Source organism: Orbicella faveolata, unplaced genomic scaffold, assembly GCF_042242905.1.
Source record: "Orbicella faveolata isolate gen_17 unplaced genomic scaffold, um_ofav_v1 contig_48, whole genome shotgun sequence".
Lineage (NCBI taxonomy): Eukaryota > Metazoa > Cnidaria > Anthozoa > Scleractinia > Merulinidae > Orbicella > Orbicella faveolata.
Genome location: NW_028301578.1, coordinates 2683272 through 2706859, shown reverse-complemented (window position 1 = coordinate 2706859; position 23588 = coordinate 2683272). Strand labels below are relative to the sequence as shown.

Here is a 23588-nt window from a genome sequence, read left to right as displayed (position 1 = left end):
AACTCAAAAACAATTTAGTCTATCTCCTACCTCTTTCCTTTGAATTTGCACCTTGCCTTGAAATCTAATAACTTAAAAGGTCTTCCTTGTGTGTTAATTAAGTGGAACAAAGTTTAACCTGTTTCCAATTGATACTAAGACATTCACACGTCGCGGTCATATCTCGGACATTTCAACTTGGTAAGAAAACGTTTAGTTATAATAATGACACACTTAACCAGAATCTTTTTTTTTTATTATTAAATTACCTAAAGAAGAAGATATCAAAAGTCATGATGCATTTATTCCGAGTGATTAGAAAATTTGTCCAACGTTCTGCAGAATCAAATTCCGTTCCATTTCCTAAGAGAAAAATTTAACAACGGTTACATTATACTTCATGGATTAGTTGTATTGCTATTTCGAATAAGTTAACCGAGGGATTATGGATTTCTTTTTCTTTCTTCACTGATAGACTTAATCGGTTCGCCGAACATTTAGTATTCGATACATCAGAAATATCTAAAATACAACTTGAAGGCTGAAGATCGAAAATGAACAGAAATGCATTTCACGGAAGCTCGTTAAAAAATCCACGTTCCTTTGATATTTAATAGGTCAATGGGGTTGGTGGTCACATTGAAACTTTCCACTTTGCCTTGAAATCTTATAGCTTAAAGGGTTCTCTTTGTTCCTTCATTGAAGTCCAAGCATAACTATTTCTAATTTATCAGTCGCGATTTCCGTGAGGAGGCCCTCGATTTAGGCTAGGTGGTGGCTTTAATTCTTTGATTATTAATATAAGTAAAAAAAAGTCTGCATTCGGCAGTCTGCGTTTTACTGACCGCGAGGAATGAAAAGTGCTAATGTTCTCGCTAAGTAAACAAAGCGCGGTGCATTACGGTGAACAATGCGCGGTGCATCACCAATCTAACGCGAACCTCTCCCAAGAAAATTGTTTTTATTTGGATTCTCACTTCGATATATATCGACAATTTCGAGGCATTTTCAAGCCCAACTATAACAAAACCAGTGTGCAACTGAAGTGCTGGCTCGAACAAGGATATAAAGAGCCGCTAGATATGAGGTTTATAATTATTATTGTAAGTTACTCCTGATGCTTTTAAGCCTTTTACTTAGTTTAATTGGCCTGTAAGTTTAAAGTGTAATGAATTTTCAGTTTTAGTTCTGGAGAAACGGTTCTAGATGTAGAAACAAAAATTTACTCTGTTATTGAGACCGTTACACGGACATTAACAGGATTTGGACATCGGCTTAGTCGATCTGTGTGAGAAAATCTTGACCAAGATTGTAGTACAGAGCGAACGTAGTAAATTCTGTATAGAAAACTAAGTTCAAGATAGAAATCTCGAGCTTATAATCCATTTGCTAATTGTTCGTGCTAACTGTTGTTTGTCATTATCAATTAATTTTCGAGAATGTTCTTCAAAGTAAAGGGATGGAAAGCAGTTTTCGTTCCCTTAAGTCTGAGAGGAAATCGAATATGAATGTATGAAGACGAAAATAAAACAAAAAAGAGTCTTCTCTCCTGATACTCTCCTTTTCTTCCACCTTGCCTTGCAATCTAATAAGTTAAAAGGTCTTCCTTGCGCGTTAATTAAGTGGAACAAAGTTTAACCTGTTCCCAATGGATATTATGACATCCAGCCGTCTTTTAACGTGGGTTTGTTAATTTTTTTTTTTATGAATTCACATTAAAATTTTCTTCAATCGAACATTTTAACTTTTAAAATGTCCTTATATATGCTCTACACGTATTTGGACATTTCTAATATTTTAGGTAAAAAATTTAAGTTACCCACTTAACCGGAAACTTTTTTTTCCAATATTCAGAGAAATACATATTTAAAGTGACGATGTTTTTATTTCATTTGGCAGGCAATTTGTTGATTGTTCTGCAGAATCAGATTATGTTCTATTTTCTAAAAAAATTTAAATTTGATCAAAGTTCTGTTTGCCTCTATCTTGCGTTTAGCTTTTTTTAATATACGCTGAAGAATTTTTACACCCGACTTGGTCTGAGTGAAATTTAATTTAAACGTTTCCCTCTTCGCCTTAATCGGTGCGTCGATCTTTTAGTTTGGATCTAGCGAGAACATCTAAAATACAAGTTTAAAGCTTCAGATCAAATATGGACAGAAAATGGGCTTTCACGGAAGGATGTTACCGAATTCTCACTCCTTTGAAATCTAAGAGTTCAATATGCTTGGTGGTCACATTGTGTCCTTAATCTCTATTTTGTCATTTATCTAACATCCAACCACAACTAAAATTATCGTAATTCCAGAGGTCGTGGCAATAAGGTCACGGAGTTGTTAATTATTTTCTAACGTTATGAAATGACTAAGTTGAATTCTTCGTTAAAGAACCACAAAAATACTGTCTGAAAACAGAGGTGTAAACTTCCAAACTGCTGATATTGACACATTTTTACAGAAATCTGTCATTGATACTTCCGCATCCAAACCCTATTAGAAAAATATTTTGAATTTCTCAACAATGAAGCACTCTGGTTGTTATATTATCAAGAGAAAATCATTCTACAGCGCGATTGGACAATCCATTTAATCGGAAAGATTCTGTGAAGGATCTCAAATAAGTAAATTTTTACATGGTACATTTGTCTCACTCTGTCTTGGTAGTCTGTTAGAGACTTATCAGTCCACAAATTTACTTTTTACATCGCTAACAAATGAGATGGAAGCCTTCGTTGTGAAGATTTTTGTCTCTCTGCTTATTATTGTACTAATCACATCCAATGTTGTGGCTGAAAAACTGTCCATGGAAAGCAAATTTGGTAAGAGACAGACTGTATCTTGTAAAATACAGCAATTTCTGCATGTAGACTTAATTGGTTTAAGTCATGAATTGGAAAAGGGGAAACTCTTTCAACTCTATAAACTTTATTTTACCCTTTAAACCAAATGTCGTTGAACATTCTGCAATTTTCGAATTTTTTTTTAGTTAGCTTTAATATTGGTGTTATTTCAGTAAGAATATGAAAAACTCGTCATCACAACAAGGAGAACCGATTTTACACAAAAATAACATAAATATAAATGGTTAAATATGTTTGTTTTGACTGTTTTCATTAACTCATGTTTTTATCAAATCTCATCTTTTCTCCTTGGCGTAAGGATTAGTTTCCTCGTGTTTGCTTGTCATCTCAATATTTCAACTGATGTAGGTATACAACATATCAGGTATTCTTCGTTGGTTTTTGAACTGTGGTTTTACCATCATTGGGGTTTCTGTTCGTTCATCAGTTAACTGTCGAAGGGGTCTTACAAGGAACGAAATAATTGTGTGATATTAACAGGGAGGGAACAAGATGGAGTGACATTCGACGTGGGAAATGTTCTTTCAGAGTCTGATTCGTGGGTTTAATTTTCGTCAAAGGTCTGAAGTTTAAGCTTTAGGAATGAACTAAGTGCTGCTTACCTAGCTTTCCAGTTGAAATCCAATCATTCTTGTCCCCTGATTGAACTCTGACGTTTTCATTTTGTTTTCTTCGATGTAAATGAGCTATAGAATGTTTGTCATTGTTTAATCCATGAGAAATCTCAAACCATAGCTTTTTTTCCAGAAAAGGAGATTTCAAAAAAATTTCCATCTCAAATCTTGTGACTTTTCTTAACTTATTGATATAAGTCGGTCGACTTAGTGACATTTTGATAATGGCCAAACTTTTACTGGCAACTAAAAAACTATGAACGATCAGAATTCATAAAGCAATTAATCCCTTGTCGAATAATTTTTTTTACGTGCAGTCCGCGTTTTACATGTACGAGCGTTTTTGCCTTTTCTTCTAGCTTTAAGAGTATCTCTTTATATGAAAAGTGCAGATTAACAGCAAAAATTCAAATTTCAAGTGAAAATTGACAGAATTTTTCCTCATGATAGACATCTAATAGTTTCAGTGGTTTTCTTTAATTCTCCATTAGCCGACAAAGGCCAATTAGATTTCACCTGCTGACCTGCGCTTTTTAACGTTAAGAGGCAATTTTAAGAGTTAGCGATATTTTGCCGTTTCTTTTCTTAACCCAATCTACAATCAGTTCGATGTGTTTAAGATTTAAAATTTTGAATATTCCTTGTCTCTTACTGAAAAAAAAAGAAGAAATTCAGAAAACCTCCTCTTCACCTTGGATTTTGACGAAACCTCGCAAACACTGTTTTACGCTCGACCAAATTTGGCCTTCAAAAATAATGTTTTCAATTTCTGAGGAATGAGACAGTTGGAATTAAATTTATGAGTGCATCATCCTACCAATTGATTGGATAAACTATTCAACCAGCGGAATTCTATATTTTTTGGCATCTGTAAATCTTTATCAATTTATCCCGCTCAGTTTTGGCGTTAAGTTTTATCGCTCTCTTTAATATCGCATATTGATGTAGTTTTCACCCCTTACTCAACTTGAAGTTTGACTTAGATACATTCGTTCATTGATCTGAACATTTTAAAGCCAGTTGAAAAAAATGAGCTACTCTTAGAATCTCCAGAAAGATTCCACTTTTCCGTGGGTTTTCCTTTTCTGTTTTTTTTTTTTTTCCTTGCTTGTTTGTTTGGTTTTTGTTTTGTTTTGTTTTGTCTTGCTTTTTTGTTTTTGGAAGTTGATCAAAGTTTTACTTCCCCTTACTTGGTGCTGAGCTCTCTTTATTCTACGTTGTAGTAATATTGACCAATCCTGATTAAATAATCGAAAATTTAAGATCGTCCTAAAATTAACCCCAAGTACATATTTTTTAAAACTTTAATTGTCAAATGTTGCGTCTTATCCTGGTGAACAAAATTCGAAAATAACGAGTAGGAGGCCCCGAGTTCGTTTTTGAGTAATAGGCATATTTCAAGCCAAAATTAAGGATGTTTTTAGCAGGTCATACTGCCTATTGTCTCACGAATACGGCAACAACGTGTTCAGCGCTAGCAATGATTGGGCAGTTTTTTGCAGCCATGATTGTAGTATTGACTCATAATGGGAGGTAAAAATGATTCATCAAAATTTAAGCTATGGTCTTGAAAAGTGTTTGGAACAGCCACCTCAAAATTATCCCCAAATGTTAAAAATGCTACAATTAGGAATAAAAAGCTTCCCCTTTTCTTATAAACGTACGCTTAATAATGTCCAATTTAAGGACGGTGCCTACTATTGTTAGTGCGCACACGTTCTCCGCATCATCCAAGGCATGGTTTAACCACCACGCGCGCGTTAGGGTTGGTATTAGGGACTTTAAGATTTAGAACGCGACGGCTCTAAGACGCCGCCGCAAGTAAATTGTCAAGCAAGATGCACACTGCGCATACCTAAGCCGTCGTCCTACTTGAGTCACGTCGCTTCGAGAACGAGAGTTTTTGAACATCAGCTTTGTGTACAAAACGTGAGTATTAATCATTCTTGTGTCAAAGAAAACGTTGTTTTATTCTCCTAAACATTTAAGATTTATATCTTCCAAACACGTAGGCAGTTTTTTGTCAATTTAGATTGCGAAAATGTCAATATTCTGACATTTTTTACGACATTGTTTACAGGAGTCTAAAGCATCAAAATTATGGCTTCGTCGACCCAACCTTCGATACCAATTATTAATAAAAATTTATCGTCTATAACATGTACGAAATGTTATACTTGTGAATGGCACTAAGTTGGAAGCAGTTTTGTTGTTTTTTTACACCCATCGTTCCCGAAATTTGACCGGTGTATTAGCCGAGAAAAAAACCTGTCGATGTTTCGCCGCAGGACACTTGTCTCGCAAAGGCGCTGCAAAATTGTTAGATGATTGTATTCTTGCACTGTATTTTTGTCCGTTATGTTTCTGGACAAGCGACAGGCTTACCCTGTGTTGAGAGTTTACACACCAAAGAATAGTTGCACTAGGGAAAGTAATAAAAGCAAGTGAATATCAAACATCGATCAAAGAATAATAAATGCAAATAAATGAAAGTTTGTGACCACTTAGAATGCACAAACATTTTAAGTCAGAAGGTCTTTAAGTTAAGAAAAATTCTTCTTTTCCACCAGAAAAATCGCCCTTATTTTTGATTTCCTTCTTTTTTCAGAAAAATGCTGATGTCAGAAATGTTTTCAGTGAACTTTTCATTTTATTTATTAACCAGGTAAAAATGGTCGCACACTTGGTATTAAAAACAACACAAAAGAAGAAAATAAACAGCATACCATTGGGAATCGAAGGGTGTCAACAACGAAAGTCCAGAATGTGTTCGTTGATCCTAACGTTGGGTGCTATAAGATGTTCTTTGCTGCCAATTCACCACCAAATGGTTTACGTAAGCCCTATAGTAAAGCTATAAAATACATCTGTCAACCGGATGATCAGCAGACTTTCTACTCTACGATGTTCGATGAGGAACAGGGGATTGCCGTTGTTGCCGTCTACAGTTTGAGACCTGGAGACGTATCGTTTCAGAAAACAAAAAAAAACATTCACATGGACCCCGACCCCTGGTATGTATTTGCATCTGTATTGAAACAAGATGCCTTTCTGGTTATCTGTGACTCTTTTCTTGGATTGAGGTATCAGGTGACACATTATATACCCTCCTACAATGCCAGCTAGATACCAGTTACAGCTTCCCCTAATTCCTCTACCTTTGGAATCAAATAACAACTCGGTGTGGTGATTCGGCAGTCAATTTAAAATTGTTACTCAAAAATTACCTAACAACACGTCAACTGAGATTTATAAAATTACGGAGATTTTTCGGTATAAAAATTTAGGTACCAAAGGATTTGTGGGTAACGCTAAACTGCGAGTTATCAGGTTTTGGTACTAGAGCGACGCTTGATTATGGAGCTGTTTTACGGACAAAATATCGAGCGGTCCTGAACGGTCCTGAACATCGAGCTCAAGAAAGAGACAAAATCTCCATCAAATTAATACAAGAAAGATAAGAAAGTCTCTTGCCAGACGTATAATTTTCTCCAAGTCAAAAGCTAAACCAGTCTAACAGTTTCTCCTATCTCTCTCCCTGAAATGAAACAACATACCGTATCGTACTGTACTTGCAACAGTTCTAATCATTAAAACGAACAGCCGGGCCCGGAGTGCAAGTAAGCAGCACGTTCGCTGATTATTTCAAACTTTCTCCCCCCAGAGCTACTATTAAGATAGAAACGAGCCGAAACAAAGTATAAGCACATGACCAATTACAAATGTCTCGCTCTAATTTGCACCCGAGCAAAATGCTTAAAAAGCTCTTCGTACAGACCCAGAGGGAAATGGTTATAAAGCCCGGCAAACATCAAAGTGGCAAACAAAGATGCCAAGATTTATTTTGGAAGGTCCACGACGGTGCACAATCTCTTGTTTTGCGCGCATACACTATGCGTTAATTACGTAACCAAAACGTTTCTATTGGTTAGCTCCTCAGTACGGAGTACAACTACTGTGTTTTGTGCACGGTCAAGGCCAAAAAAGAGGACAAAAACATACAACAAAGAAATTTGTCGGGTTTCATAACCATTCCCCTCTATTAACTATAGTACAGGAGCGCTTTTCACGCAGGCTAAGAGGTTTTCACAGAAGTGCTTTCCCAGGCCAAAAACTTATTATCTGCGACCTGCAAATGTTGAACAGCGGAAACCATACAGAAATATGACCTCAAAAACATTTGCTACGGCATAGTCCAATGGCTCCTTCAAAAATATTCAGGCTTTGAACGTTCAAAGCCTGAACATTTTTTCAGGTCTTTTTTCCAGTAGTGTTGTTGTGTATTGAGCCAGCGGTTGACATTATGAGCATGCGCACTTATGCGCATTCTGTTCCATGTGCTTCGATTGCAATAAACCAAATACATGACAGTGGCGACGAGGATGAAGTCGTAGGAAAACGTCGAAAATATGACTGCTATCGGGAAGATAGAGAGTTTTGATGAGACACAAGAGAAATGGGAAACTTATGCGGAACGCGTAGAACAGTTTTTCTTAGCAAACAACATCGATGAGGACCGCCAAGTGCCAACCTTGTTAAGCTTGATCGGCAGCAAAACGTACACATTGTTGAGGGACCTTCTTTCACCGGATAAACCAGCCACGAAGAGCTTCCAAGAGATCGTCACGACCCTTCAGCAACACTTAAGTCCTAAACCATTGGAAATAGCAGAACGCTTTCGTTTTTACAAACGAAATCAGCGAGAAGGAGAAACCGTGTTGGCCTACGTAGCAGAACTGAAGAAACTAGCGACTCACTGCAATTTTGGCGCGAACCTTAACGAAGCTTTACGGGATAAATTGGTATGTGGCCTTCAAAATATGCAGATACAAAGGCGTTTGCTTTCAGAAGCAAAACTGAAATATTCCAAGGCTTTGGAGATAGCCGTAGCGATGGAAACTGCCGTTCGTGATGCTTCGGAATTGCACAGTGAGCTGCACGCAGAACCTCGAGTTGACAAGATCTCAGATAACAGCAAACCACCGCCAACGCCACCGCCGCCGCCGAACCTCACGCCTAAAGGTTGCTATCGATGCGGAGGAGACTCGCACGCATCACACAATTGCAGATTCAAGGACCAGACATGTTATCATTGTGGGAAGGTGGGCCATATTTCCAGAGTTTGTAACTCGAGACGACAAGGTAAGCCGAAGCAACCACCCAAAACACCACAAAACACTCAAGTCCATACTGTTCAGTACAGTGAAAGTGATGAATTTGAAGATGTGTTAGGAAGCATGAAGATACACAATGTGAGGAAACCGAGCAGTAATGTAATCTGGGTAGATCTGAAAGTAGAAGGGAAACCGTTGAAAATGGAACTGGACACAGGCTCGGCTGTGTCGATCATTCCACATGATTTGTACAAGGAGAAATTTAACGACAAACCCTTGCATAAAACGGAACTAATGTTGAAAACCTACACGGGGGAAAGCATTGTTCCACTGGGAGTGCTTAAGGCAAATGTTGAGTACAAAGGTCAGCAACCCTTACTGTTGGATCTGTATGTGGTTAAGAATAAGGGCCCGGTGTTGATGGGAAGGGATTGGCTCTACAAGATACGCCTGGATTGGTATGCTATTAAATCTCTGAAAGCTTCACAAACCCCACCAATTGCTAACGAGCGTCTGCAGACCATGCTAGACAAATACTCTGATGTTTTTGAAGATAAACTTGGAACATTCAAATCAGCTAAGGCAAGGCTAACCCTCAAAGAAGATAGCCAAGCTCATTTCTGCAAAGCTCGTGCCGTACCTTACGCCTTGAGGCCCAAGGTTGAAGAAGAACTGAGAAGACTTCAGAATGAAGGTATTCTCACGAAAGTTGAGTGGAGCAACTGGGCAACGCCCATTGTACCCGTTCCAAAGAAAGATGGGTCTGTCAGAATTTGTGGTGATTACAAGGGCACAGTGAACCCAGAACTACAAGCTGAGCAGTATCCTTTACCCCGCATTGAAGATATCTTTGCAAAGCTTAGTGGTGGGCAGAAATTCTCAAAGATTGACCTTCGTCAGGCATACCACCAACTAGAGATGGAAGAAGGTTCCAAGAAATACCTCACCATCAACACACACATGGGTCTGTTTCAGTACAACAGACTGGTGTTTGGCATCACATCAGCACCTGCAATCTGGCAGCGCACCATTGATCAAGTGCTGGAAGGAACATCTGGCACAAGCTGTATCCTTGATGATATGATCATTACTGGCAAGGATGATGCAGAACACCTGGCTAACTTAGAAGAAGTTCTACGACGGCTTCAGCTTCATGGGTTGAGAGCAAACAAGGCAAAATGTGAGTTTTTCAAGGAGAAGATAACTTATTGTGGACATGACATCGACAAAGATGGCCTACACAAGTCAGCAGAGAAGGTAGAAGCAGTATTGAATGCGCCACGTCCAAACGATGTAGTTGAAGTGAGATCTTTTCTCGGGCTAATCAATTACTATCACAGGTTCCTGCCTAACCTATCGACAGTAGTGCATCCCCTGACACAACTTTTGGAGAAGAATCATCTGTGGAAATGGACAGAACAGTGCGAGATAGCATTCCGCAAAGTGAAAGAAATGATCACGTCAGAGCAAGTTTTAACGCATTATGATCCCAGCCTACCACTAAGGCTTGCTTGTGATGCATCCCCTGTCGGTATTGGAGCGGTGCTGTCTCACGTGATGCACGACGGTACCGAGCGACCCATAGCTTTTGCTTCAAGGACACTCACCAAAACTGAGCAAAAGTATGCACAGATTGACAAAGAAGCCCTGTCAATAATCTGGGGGGTAAAGAAGTTCCATATGTATTTGTTCGGCCGCTCTTTCACATTGTACACAGATCATCAGCCCTTAACGTCAATCTTTCATCCGCGGAAAAGCATCCCTGTGGTCACTGCAGCTCGACTGCAACGTTATGCCTTGTTCCTGGCGGGCTATGATTACACCATTGAATACAAGAACACTAAAGTTCACAGTAATGCCGATGGTCTTTCCCGCCTTCCACTCGTAAAGGAATCCAGAGATGAAGAAGTTGTCGACCCTGTGGGTGTATTTAATTTGATGCAGTTTGATCCACTGCCAGTCACAGTGGATAACGTTAGGCGAGAAACACAGAGAGATCCTGTTTTGGCTCAAGTGTATGAGATGACCAGTAAAGGTTGGCCACACAACACTGCTCCTGCACTCAACCCCTATTTTGTTCGCAAAGATGAGATCACATTACAATCAGGCTGTCTGATGTGGGGAATAAGAGTCGTAGTACCTCCAAAGTTGCGCCCTCAAGTTCTCGAAGAACTGCATCAGGGACATATGGGGGTCGTGAAGATGAAGGCCCTCGCCCGAAGTTACATCTGGTGGCCTGGAATCGACAAGGAAATTGAACTGACGGTTAAGTCCTGCTCAGGTTGCCAACTAACACAGAGAGAGCCCAGTACAGTACCGGTACACGCATGGGAGTGGCCTTCATCCCCTTGGCAACGAATTCACATTGATTTTGCCGGTCCGTTCCTCAACAGCATGTTCTTGGTGGTAGTGGATGCACATTCAAGATGGCTAGAGATAGAGAGAATGACTAGTACAACCTCCGAGAAGACCATTGAAGTCCTTCAGAAGTTATTTGCCAGATATGGAATACCAGCCCAGTTGGTAAGCGACAACGGGTCGCAATTCACATCAGAAGAGTTTCAGCAATTCCTTAAGAGAAACGGTATCAAACACATCACGTCAGCACCTTACCACCCTGCCACCAACGGGCTGGCGGAACGCTGTGTGGGGAGCTTCAAAAGTGCGATGAAGAGTGAAACTGAAATGAAATCCTTGAATCTTAAGTTGGCAAGATTTTTGCTGGCTTATCGGAACACTCCCCACTCAACCACTGGAGAGCCACCATCCCGGTTGTTCTTGGGAAGAAGATTACGCACTCGACTGGACCTTTTGAAACCAGATCTCAGCGTCCAGATAAACAACCGTCAGATAGACCAGTCTGTCGCCAAGGGTGGCTCTGTAACGCGTCATTTTACCATTGGCCAGAGAGTAATAGCACGAAATTACAATGGAAAATCAAAGTGGGTACCAGGTACTGTGCGTGCACAACTAGGACCCCTGTCTTATGAAGTGGAGATTGGGCCTAACCTAGTTTGGCGTCGACACACAGACCAAATCAAAGATTCCAATGTCCCTGTTGCAGACAACCGTACACCAGTTATCCAGCCGTTGCTGTTCCCGCCCCCCATTGAGTACCATGGTGACCAGGTAGCTGAGCCGCCTGAGCAGACAGAAGCCGTCCCACGGGAAACGGGCTTTCAGCCATCCAATCCAGCGGCTAAACCTTCAGTTAGCAGCCCGCCGAGCCAGATTGAACATGTTCCTGTTAGAAGATATCCTACCAGAGAGAGGAAGCCCCCAGCCCGACTGGACCTTTGAACATTGAACTGCCCATTTCTAGGGCTCTGACTTTATTTTTAAGAGTAGCATGTTGTGTTGAACTTTTGGGGTATGAGACTGGCTTAAGGGGGAGGAGTTGTAGTGTATTGAGCCAGCGGTTGACATTATGAGCATCCGCACTTATGCGCATTCTGTTCCATGTGCTTCGATTGCAATAAACCAAATACATGACAAGTGTTGTGGCTGCATTCGCATCTATCATCATGTATACCATAATATAGTTCTCAACGAAAGTTACTTGTACTTAAGTATCCACCTCAACAGCCCCTGGCTCACCTACATGAGGGTCAAATATGTATCTTTAACTACACTTTTTTATAAGAATTTTTTTTTTTTCTGGCCCAGGCTGAATATTCTTATTTTTCTGCCGATTAATTTTAAGCTGAAAATATTCTTGAGAATATTCTTAGATTATAGGAATAATAAGTGGATAATCCCGACAAAACTTCAAATTATCTGTTCTGCCATGACTTTGATGGCGTTGAAGTACTTTTTGAGCCAAACTGCAAGCAATAAAGCCTGACAGGATACACAACTTCTTGCAGAAATTTTATTAGATCGAGCATCTGGTTTTACCGTTTAGGGAAGCAAGAATTTCAGAAATTTTATTGTACTTACAAATTTGTAGCCCCAAAAATTATATTATTTTCAAAATCTCGTCCACGGGTTTAGTCTTAATATATTCTTAAAATTTCTCAAATTTCAGCCCTATTATTCTTATAAAGTATATTCTTATATAAAGAAACAGTGTAGTTCGTGGGACTGAAGTAGGCAATGATAGTCAACTTACGATAATAATCAGCATCTTGGTGCACAATAAATCTCATAAAAAGGTCACAATATCTTAATTGTGTCCGTAAAGAAATACCTTTTACGTTACTCGGGTCTCTAAGTCTAAACAGGACTTAAGATTGGTTCTCGGCACGGAGATGCAGACAATATTTTCTAATGTCTATTTCTAATTTTTAAAAGGTATCGCACGTCAAGGAAGCGAAGGTATTTATGGCAGCAAAAATCAATTAAATCCCGATAAATTTCAAAGAGGTCACTTAATATCAAAAAGGACCTTTTCCAGTACCGAAGAACGTTGCGCATCTACTTACACGTACACAAATGCTGTGCCACAAGCACCCAGTTTTAACAATGATGGTTGGAAAGAGTATTAGATCAGGATACGACGGTATGCAAGAGAAAACTGCCTTGTGCAGCAGCAACAGCTGCAACAGGGACAGCCAATTTTGTATCTTTTGACCGGCACCTCGTCCGTGGGAATTCAATAACAGCTGAACAACCCTCCAGAGCCGAACACAAATTTAAAAGTCGACTATATCGGTGATGTTTTGAGCGGAGAGATAAATATTCCTAACTCAATGTGGACCGCGGGTTGTTGTGTACGCCCATACGGCCAGAAAACAGAGAGTTTTGCTGTGATTGGAAACAACGTCAATGATAAACTGGGAACTCTCACTCAGCAGGTAACCGTCAAAAAGCTACAAGATATTCTTGAAGCCGACGTCTACACTCTCAACAACGTCATACTGTTTCCTGGGGATTCAGCTTGTGCTGACGAGAATAATAACGTTGTAAATGTTCCTGAAAGGACCTGGGAAGGCTAGAAGATAATCGGACAGAAGGCAGGTATATACCTTCACACCAGAAGCTAACTGACCAACAGGAAGTTAGAAAGATTAATGATCAAAATGAAAGAAATGATAATAAAAATATATCAATAACTAGATAGATAAACGGTAACTTGAATAAATTAGAGAAAAAAAACTTAAAAAGGGAATAAAAGTGCCTAGTTAACAACTATGAACTGTGTCGACTACTTGAAGCTCATCTTTCATTGTCAACAAAATACTAAAAACATTTTTAAGTTCAAAACTTGTCAGAAAATAATCTTTCGGCTGGCAGTAGGATGCAGCCTTCGAGTAATCAATTAAGAAAAAACGTTCAACGAAGTGTAAATGCAAAAGTGTCTATTAAAAGCTCTATTTTTCGATAGAAATATAATTCCTTCCTTGAAGAGCTCTTGCTTTGCTATTACTAATTAGTATGAACAGTTCGTACTTTGTTTTACTTTTATATCTTCTACTGTACTCTTGTATGTTAATCTCTGTGAATTTGATTTTATAAGGGACATGTCATTATTTATTGACTCTGGGGAGGGAAATTTGGTTGCACCAATTCGAAGCATCACGTGATCCAGGTTTGAATGACAGGGAGATCACTCACGGTCAAATCATAATCACTGAAAACAGAGCTTATAGCGGGGAATGGTTATGAAACCCGACAAAGATCTTTGTTGTATGTTTTTGTTAACTTTTTCAGCCTTGAAAAAACACAATTGTTGTTTACTTCTGATTAAGGAACAAAATAAAAGGCCCCTGTGAGGCAGCTCATGGATGAACGTTTCCTTGTGCTTTTGTTTCACAACGATTCTTCGTGCGAAACCTGAGTTTGATTGGCATGAAAAATGAACCTGTAGGTGGAAGTCATATGAATGGTTTCGCATTTAGACTCGTTTTGACACAGAGGCAAAAGGCAACTCGGAAATGACCCATTGGATGAATGTAGAAAAGGTAGTAGAATAAAAAGAGAAGAGTGAAAAACAGGAAAATAAACATCTGTTGGTCAAATGTGATGCATAGGTGCCGATGTCCAAATATGGTTGCTTATTGACACCCTTTAGGTGGCTGAATTCGTTCTCTGGTAAAATCATTTTTGATAAATAATTATTATTACACATTTGAAAAAGATTTCAAGAGAGTTCAACAACAAAAATCAAGATGAACACTCCTTTTATTAGCAACATTGAAATACTGACCACCATAACGTAGCACATAAAAGCTAAGAGGAGACATTTTAGCCAACAGTCTCCTATACATGCAGGTTATCAATTTTTTGCTGAGTTATAAGTAACATAATCTTTACAGCAGCAGGACACACATGTAGTAGAAGTACAGCAAGATAACCATTTTAAGAATTGAATGAGAATTCAACAGGTATAAGCTGAAAAAGTTAGGATACCTTATACTTGAAATAAACATTGCAAGATTTGTATTTAATTAATAGAGACAGATTAACACATTCTATTTTTGCGTTTCTTTATGATGGGGTCTAGTAGTTTCATTTAATTACAGTCCTAATATGAAGGACTGATGTTACTCTACATGTACATGTACATGTTCATGTATATGAATATTATATGGCGCTGCTAATTTTAAGTTGAAGTTGTATTTCTCTGTTCCACTGTAAAGCTATAGGTTCATTTCTGAGTTCAGTTTTGACGCATGTAGTGACTTCAGGTGGATTTCACTTGTTGACATTCTTGACTTTAATCACCGTACAAGGATGAAGTTCCAAAGTGTTTGCAACTGTGTAATTACAAGTGCAGTTTGGAGAGCCATTTTATATGCTTGTAACCATGTCTTTTGCGAAGAATGAGTTTCAACAGCTCAAGTGGCAGCTAACACAAGCGTTGAAAGCAACTCTCTTTGTAAGCGGGAGTATTTTACATCCATCTGTAATTCTCAGATTAATTCCATGAAGTCTTAAGGATGACAAGTTTGTGTTGTTAAAGCCAGTTTCTATGAAGTCTTTTGAAATTATTTTTTGCAGCTGGTAAACATGTATACCACCAGTAATGGTGTTGTTAATATTAACATCTGCTTACTGTCACTTGCATATTATACCGTAGTTGTTATTGCAGTGTTCATCTGGGTTATATGCATCTGCACAATAGTACAACTTGCTTCACCTGCAATACACAATAAAGATAATAGTCACATATTTTAAAAGGGTATGAAAATGAATGCAGAAAAATGATACATGTATATCTTTAATTTGCTGCTCTTTCCCCTCCCCCCCCCCCCCCTCCCCAACCCCCAATAAAAATAAGCTACTTACCTAAATGTGGTGTCCAAGGGATATTTCCTGCTTTTCTGGAAAGGGTTTAAGAAAGGAAAAGCCAGTTATAAATGGTATGCTTTCCTCAAGAAATATTGGAGCTAAATAATCTCTTTGACCTGAAAAATTTATTCTTATGTACAGAATCTGCAAATTCTGGTAGAGTTACATGACAAAATTTTGAATCTCTATGAGGACTAGGAATTTGAGAACATGAAAAGCACAGGAAATCCAAACCATTCTTTGTTTCTGCCAATAAATGTTGTGACTGTTTTCTATATGTGATTCAAATAGTTGCTTGTTACATTTAGATATTTATTTGGTATGTAAAGTTTTATATTTAGCTAAATTAAATATAATTATAATGATCTCATATGATACACATGGTGAATTTTTTTTTACCAAATATTCAGACATCTTTCATTGAAATATAAATAGGCTTATGATCACTGTAGTAAGACTCCAGGGTACCTGCTGATTGTACACATTGTGGTACATTTGTATAAACATGATCTATCTGTGTACGGTAGTCAGTAGTATTCTGGTTAATCAACTGAGTGTATCCTTTGTCTGTTGTAAGATATTTTGTTAGAGTTTTTTGTTCTGTGTTTGCCTGCATTAGATCAATATTGAAATCCCCAAGCAGTACAGTTGGAATTGTAGGTTCTATTAATACCGAGTTGTGAAGATGTGTAAGAGCATCAATTAACTGTGAAATTGTAACTTTAGTTTTCGAGCGGTAGATACCAATGACATGAATATTTGGAATTGGTTGGCTTAAAACTGTAACAGTAATTTCCAATTTATTAAAGTTACATCTGTATAGAATTTTAGTACAATTCAAATCATTCTTAATGTACACAGCAGTTCCATAGCAAGTTCTTATGTTAGACTGACTAAAGTGTTTTCTGTAAAGAGTAAATTCACGAAGCTGATATGTATCATCTCTATCTGACAAGCAAAGTTTTGATTCAACAAAAATGTTGACATCAGCTTTTTGAATGTTGTAATCACTTCGCACATCATCTATGTGGAGGTGGAGAGATCTAACATTCTGAAACAAGATTGTTTTTGTTTGGGGTGAATTGTCAGTCTTTGACACTGCTAAAGGCACAAGGCTAGCTTGTGTTCTTAGTCTGCTCATTTCACTTTTAACCTTCTCAGTAACCTTTATTTTGTTTTCATTCAAATTAAGAATATGCAGTGAAGAGCTGTTTCGTACATGGCTCAAGCCAACATAATGCATGTGCTCTCTTGTGGACGCTGGAAAATCAACAACTGCCTCATTTAATGTGTTGCCTTGACAACGGTGAATAGTCTTGGCAGCAGCGGGTCTAAGCAGAAATTGGCGCCAGAGAATTTGACTCGAAATTGTCTTGTTACCTCCAATACTGGTGTCCAATTTCTATTTATAGTTGCATTGTACAAATGTGCATTTTCTCTGCACTGGTTTCTGCCTATGTCAGGATGTGGAAAAGAGACCCAGATAATACTTGGTCTGGTGGAATTTTCAACTCTGTAGTCTATGTTTTCTATGACACACTTTGCACCATTGGTGAGTCCATCAGTCACATCAATATTAGTTGTCAAGTCATATTTTGCTGCAGTTGCTACCGACACTAGCGAATATAAATCCGTTGTCTTTGTTGGATCATCTGGGATTTTGTTTTTCATTTGTTTCTTGAGATCATCAGAAATCTCCCCAACAAAATGTCCACAGCCTTAATCTGAGCTTTATCAGCTTTAGAGAGGGTAGACAGAGCATTGTTGTGAGCATCTACTGATGCATTTGTAGTAAATAAATGTGCCATGTTCATAGGATAATTATCTTGTTCAGGCCATACATTCAGAAGTCGTTGTTTCAAAATGGAAATATCATCTTCAGAGTGATTTCCCTCTCTCAAGCGATTGAGTAGCTGAGCAAATTCTTTGTCATCTTTTTGCCTCATTATTTCTGTCAATTCAAAGAGGGTGAAGTACTCTGTCCAAATGTTAGTTGCAAATTCATCATAGCCAGATTGGGAATTTTCAAAGATCCACTTATCAAAAACTGGCTTAAGCTGGAAAAGATCTCCAACAGTTACCACGCTTATTCCATCACACGGTTCATTAGTTCCCATAATTTATTGCAACCTTAAGTTCAAAAAGTTGAACATACCACTTCCAACCATAGAAATCTCATCGATAAATATCACCCTAAGTTTCTTTAGCTTTGTTCTAATGGTATTCAGTCTGTCACTGTCCAGTGCACAATACTCAAATCTTCTATTGGCAGGTATCTTAAAAGCAGCATGTAGTGTATTGCCTTTTATATTGAATGCTGCTTTACCAGTAGGGGCAGTCTTGACAACTTTCACATCATCTGGATTTTCCCCAGCGATGCTATTTAGAAATCTGATCAGAGCTTCGTACAATGCATTTGTAACAGTACTTTTGCCAACTCCAGCACCTCCACTTAAGAATAATCTTAGAGGATCACCTTTTGTTTTAATTGAATGTAAGACGTGATAAAAAAAAAACTGTCTTTGTTTTTCATTCAAAGAGTGGACAAGTCTTCGATAATCGTCATCAGACATGAGCTTTACAACAAGTTCTTCCTGATCATCACTTCTGGGGAAAATTCCAATATCATCAAGCAAATCATACTGGCTATGCTGCTTGTTTTTGCCGGGGTCAAAGCAACCAAATAGTTCACTAGGCTTGTCTTTAACAGTACAGTCCTGCTGATTGATATGCTCTGCATTTGGAGCGACATTGTCAAAGTTGTCACATTCAGCATTATTCATATCCTCCATTGCTTTATCTAGTATTTCTGAATGGTATTCATACTGATGCCTATTACTGATAACTTCATCCTTAACTTGCTCAAATCTCTCTTGGTAAGTTTGACAGTCTTAGATCAAATCTATCCTTTCCTTCTGCCATGGTATATAAAGCATCAGTTGCTCTCTGAAATGTTTTTCTGGTTCCTTATCTTTATGGTACCTGACATATCGGATAATTTTAGCCTTCTTTCGTTTTACTAGTTTCATGCCCCCTTTCAGTTTGTATTCATTTAGTTTACATTGTGGGTCAGTAACATTAGTGTCAATTGGGTCATCATCAGTGTTTTCCTCAAAATTACTCTCTGGAAGAAAGTCACCAGAAGGTGTGAGTGATGACTCACTAGAATTTGTGTCATCTTGTGTGTCCTTAACACACTCAAACCAAGCAACAAAGTCAGCAAGGCAAAATTTTTCTAATTGTTTTGGTCTCCATTGATACCGCTTTATTATGTTATCAGATTCTATGTCATGTGAACTATCAGGTAACTCTTTCAGCTTTTCCAGTTTCTTTATTAAGAATGTTCTTTCATCTGGAGGTGAGGTACTTATGAACTGAACATCATGAGATGAACGTCTTAGAGATACTTGTAATACAAGATAAACTGCTTCTTGAGCACTGATTTCAACTGCATTGAGAAATTTGTTTCTGGTATGTCTAACTCTATTTGCAATGTCTTTATTACCTGCCTTTGCTTCTTGGATGCTTTTTCTAGAAGTCTGCTCATACCTCGCTGGCCTTTTGTAATGTAAGACAGTATGTATGTAGCACATGCATAAGGATCTAACACATATTGTATGTCCATGTTTGCTTGCCAGGCTTGGAGTAAGTGAGTATTGTCATTGTTGATCCTTATTTCTGATAGTGATCTTTTAAGAAATAATGTGTCACGCTTTATTTTGTTCCTGATAGCTAAGAGATAACTTTCTTCAGTTAATCCTAACTTTTTCAGGAAATCTTCAAAGCTTATATTTTCACCATATTTCATGCTGTCAAGAACCTGTTTAATTTTACCGGAATTTTCTTTTATAAGTTTACTCTCCTTCTCATCATGATAGGACTCCTCAAGTGGTTTCAGTATAATTGTCCTGGGCATTGGTGACAATGGAAAGTTAAATTGACATACGTTATTCCCTGATCTCTCGCAAGTTTTGGCATGTCTGTGCATTTGCAAATTGACAAGGTTTTCCATTTCACTTGAACTGTTTGGCTTGTGGCAGATGATAAATTTATCAACAAATGCAACAACCTCTTCATTGGAATCTTTTTCATACTGTGGTGCATCCTTTATCCAAAACAGTCCATGAATATGTGGGCTTCCTCTTTGCTGAAATTCTACTCTGTAAAAATAATCAGCTATTTCTCCTATAGGTGCAAGACTGCTCTTTAAAACATCACGAATAAACAACTGTACCATGTGGTCAAAGTTCCCAGCACAGGTCACAGGATCTTTTTGAATAAGATCTGATTTTTGCTCCCAAGTCATTTGTTGGATTTCATCATCAGTGTACTCTTTTTTCCTCAACAATTCTACCTAAGGTTTTTAGAAGATGAGTCCACCTTGTTTCAGCAGCTGAAAAAGAGCAAAACCATGTTGGGTTGCCAAGTTGACGAATCATTGCAAACAGGTCTTGTTTGCACTTTTCAAAATAAGGTGGTGACCCTCGCACACTTTTTAAAACTCTGAAACCTTCACCTAGGTGTACAAGCTTATTGAGAAAATCTTCAGATTTCAAGTCTCCAGCAGTGAAACATTTCCCTTTCATCTTACACTTTCTGAGTGAAATACAAGCACTATCTTGAATTTGCTTGATTTGCAGCTTTTTCAGCTTATAAAAGATATTAGGGAGAGACAAGGCAGCTCTCCTATCCTGACTTCTTAATTCCCACTTTGCAATTGTACTGTATGACACAGGGACCTTTCTTTCATTGTTGTCAGGCCTTCGTTTTCCACAAAATATTGAAGGAAATGAAAGGTATTCTGAGTCCTTGTCCAAGAATATCCCTAATGGTTTGTTTCTTTCACCTGGTGCAAAACTAGTAATTTTGTCTGCACTTTCTACTAAGTTGGATTCTTGCAGTAATGTATCTGTAAGTCCTCAACTTCACATGAATCATCATTATTATCAACTATTTTGTCCTGACTATCAACTCCAGTGTTAGCAATGCTGTTATTACTTACATCTTCCATTTTTTCCTTTGAAAGGGCTTCATCAATAGGATTTAGGACACTAGGGTTTTCCACAAATTCTTACCAATCCTCATTGTTAGTAGAATTAATGTCATTTAGCCATGTATTTTGAACTTCTATACCTTCTCCTTTGAACAAGTCACTTGTGTTTACAAGATATTTGGCTGCATCTAATACTCTCTTAAGTCTAACATTCTGAAAGTGATAATGATGCTTATAACTGAGACGCCTTTTAAGTTTTATAGGAATAGTTTGTGATTCACTCAGTGGCCTTGGAAGACAATGTACTGTGGAAATGACATCACTTGAGACATTTACAATGTTTCCATGAATGGACAACTGACCACCTCACGGATTCGCATAAAAGGTATACGTGGTGATATTAGTCGCTCTTCTACAGATGTCATATTTAATATATCAGGCTTGTCAAGAAAACCCATTTTACTGGCTTTAGAACAGCTGGGTAACTTGCCTTTCTTCAGATTTGAATCACAAGTTATGCAAATCCATTCAGTGTCATTAACACTTTGAAAATCAGTAATACAGGACTTAACCACATCTTGTGAGCATGACTTGTATTTATTTGCATCACATTTTACTACAGAGGACTTGTACCACAACTGATCACAACAAGTGCATACATATTCTGGGCCATGTGCAATGTTTTTGTGAAACAAATTTATCAAGGAAATTGCATTAGTATCTTTGTTTTTTTGTGCTTGCAACCTAGCTGTCACTGCCAAATGTTACTTGTGATACATTTGGGAGATCATGAAAAAGTGTTTCACTAACTCCATTAGCTGTATGGAAACCTGTCACTGTTTTGAGCTTTTCTTTGGAATTTCTATTGATTTGTTTAATGTATTCTGGGTTATTGGCTTTCTTTTTTTTGAAAGACTGTTTATTTGTTTTGCTTACAAGCTCTGGCTTATCTGCTTTTCGTTTTTGAACGGATTCCTTATTAATTTCTCTGACATGCTCTGGGTTGTTTAGTTTTCGTTTTCTAACCGACTGCTTGTTAATTTCCCTTATATGCTCCGGGTTAGCTGCTTTTCGTTTTCGAAAGGACTTTCGCTTAGTTTCCCTCACATGTTCCAGGTTCAATTTCCGTTTTTGGGTACCTTGGTTTTGTTTGTCTTTATTTGTTTCACTATTACTGTATCTCCTTTGCATCTCACGTGTGTAAACATAATGAATTTCATCTCCATGCCCCATGTAAATTCTTAGGCTGTCAGCTGTCACATTTATTGGTTCAACAACAGTAATAGGAGAAAAGACTGGATTTGACTCAGTACTATGAATTGATAAGTTAAGGCAGTTAGCAACTGCTTGAATTATGATTGCATCAGCCCATGTTCCCTGATTTGACATTCTTTCAAAATAATCTTGCCAAGAATGCTCATTGTTACTCTCTATAAATTGTTCAGGGTTATGTACTAAATACTGAACACCAACACTGCGCACATAAAAATGATTATTAGGATTGCCATAAAGTTGATGCGATACAGCTCTAAAAAAGCAATCACCACCTCCTCCAACCTCAACTGCAGTTCTACCTACGTGAGACAATCTTGTTTCTAATTGAGATGCAGAATTTCTAAGTGATGAACTACACAAGGGATAACAAGTCTGTTCTAGATCTGAAGGCCCTGGATTTAATTCAACATCTCCACTAAGTGATATGATTCTGCTAGATAAATGATAAGTTTTAACATGGAGCTGCCTTATTGTTTTGTAAATATTGTTTTCGGTATAAATACAAAACGAAGGTGACTTTTTATACTTCACTGTCCTCAGTCGAAAAACAAAAAATGAAGCTTACATCTAATAAAACACTTCTTTAGGAAAACAGTACATTTTGATCTTGTGCATTGGTCAAAGAAATGATTACGAGTATATCCGCACAGCATAACCTTAAACATAGATGATGGAAGCACATACACCGGCACACGAGACTACCACTGCTCTTGAATTTCGTGGCTGAATTTTGTTATTGTCCAGTACATTTGAAAATTGACGATCACCACTGCATTGAAAATTAAACTTACTTGCGGTCTGGAGTAGAATTCCATTTTGAAGTTTAGGTTTTGTAATACATGTGTCGATATACTGCTCGAGTACCGTAACAGATTCGCTCTGCTCCTTGGTATTTCATGTCTCAGCGATTTCTCGTCTGATAGGTCACAGTTGTTCAGCATTTGGTATTTGGCATTTGTTATTTGGTATAGATTATTTGGCATTTGTACAGCATTTGCTTGATAAGTTTTGACAGTTCTCTCTCAATCTCGCTTTCTACAATTGTAGCATTTAAGTCCCAGCGAGAGGGGAACTCGACGTAAGCTCCTTCGAAGCTACACGTCTCCTGACCTTGCGAATTACCCCGGCCAGTCGAGGGTTTCGATTACGCTTTTGTCCCCGAATATACTAGAGACTTGTTATCAGCATTTTTAGTACAAGCTACATCCATAGCACCGATAATAAAAATCGCCAACAGACAGAAATCAAAACGGTAAAAACAACACCCAACAATAACACGAAATGGCGGACCACAGCTCGTTAGAGTTCAGGAAACCATGTGCTTTGTCATGTGACTATTTTCGGAATCGAGCAGTTTCTGAACGAGAGAATCCGATATTTACCGGCGTCGACAAAACCAGGATCGGACCGGATCGGATCACGGATCGGATCACGGATCGGATCACAGAAAAAAAATAACAAAGTTTTGAAGAAAAAAAAATCAAAAACAAAAATCAAACCGTTTATAAGATAATAATAAA

At 38.1% G+C, this 23588-nt stretch overlaps 2 pseudogenes across 2 annotated transcripts; one reads left to right on the top strand and one right to left on the bottom strand.

Moving 5' to 3' along the window:
- The first annotated feature begins 2553 nt into the window (after nucleotides 1-2553).
- On the top strand, nucleotides 2554-13917 carry LOC110053442 (uncharacterized; annotated as a pseudogene). Its single transcript, XR_016204650.1, has 4 exons — nucleotides 2554-2797; nucleotides 6119-6467; nucleotides 12861-13051; nucleotides 13172-13917. The product of XR_016204650.1 is annotated as an uncharacterized LOC110053442 (transcript).
- Nucleotides 13918-14840: 923 nt separating this feature from the next.
- Nucleotides 14841-20243, bottom strand: LOC149095958 (uncharacterized; annotated as a pseudogene). The gene is made up of 2 exons (XR_016204574.1): nucleotides 15798-20243; nucleotides 14841-15648 (listed from the first exon to the last, which is right to left on the bottom strand). The product of XR_016204574.1 is annotated as an uncharacterized LOC149095958 (transcript).
- Between the last annotated feature and the right edge of the window lie 3345 nt (nucleotides 20244-23588).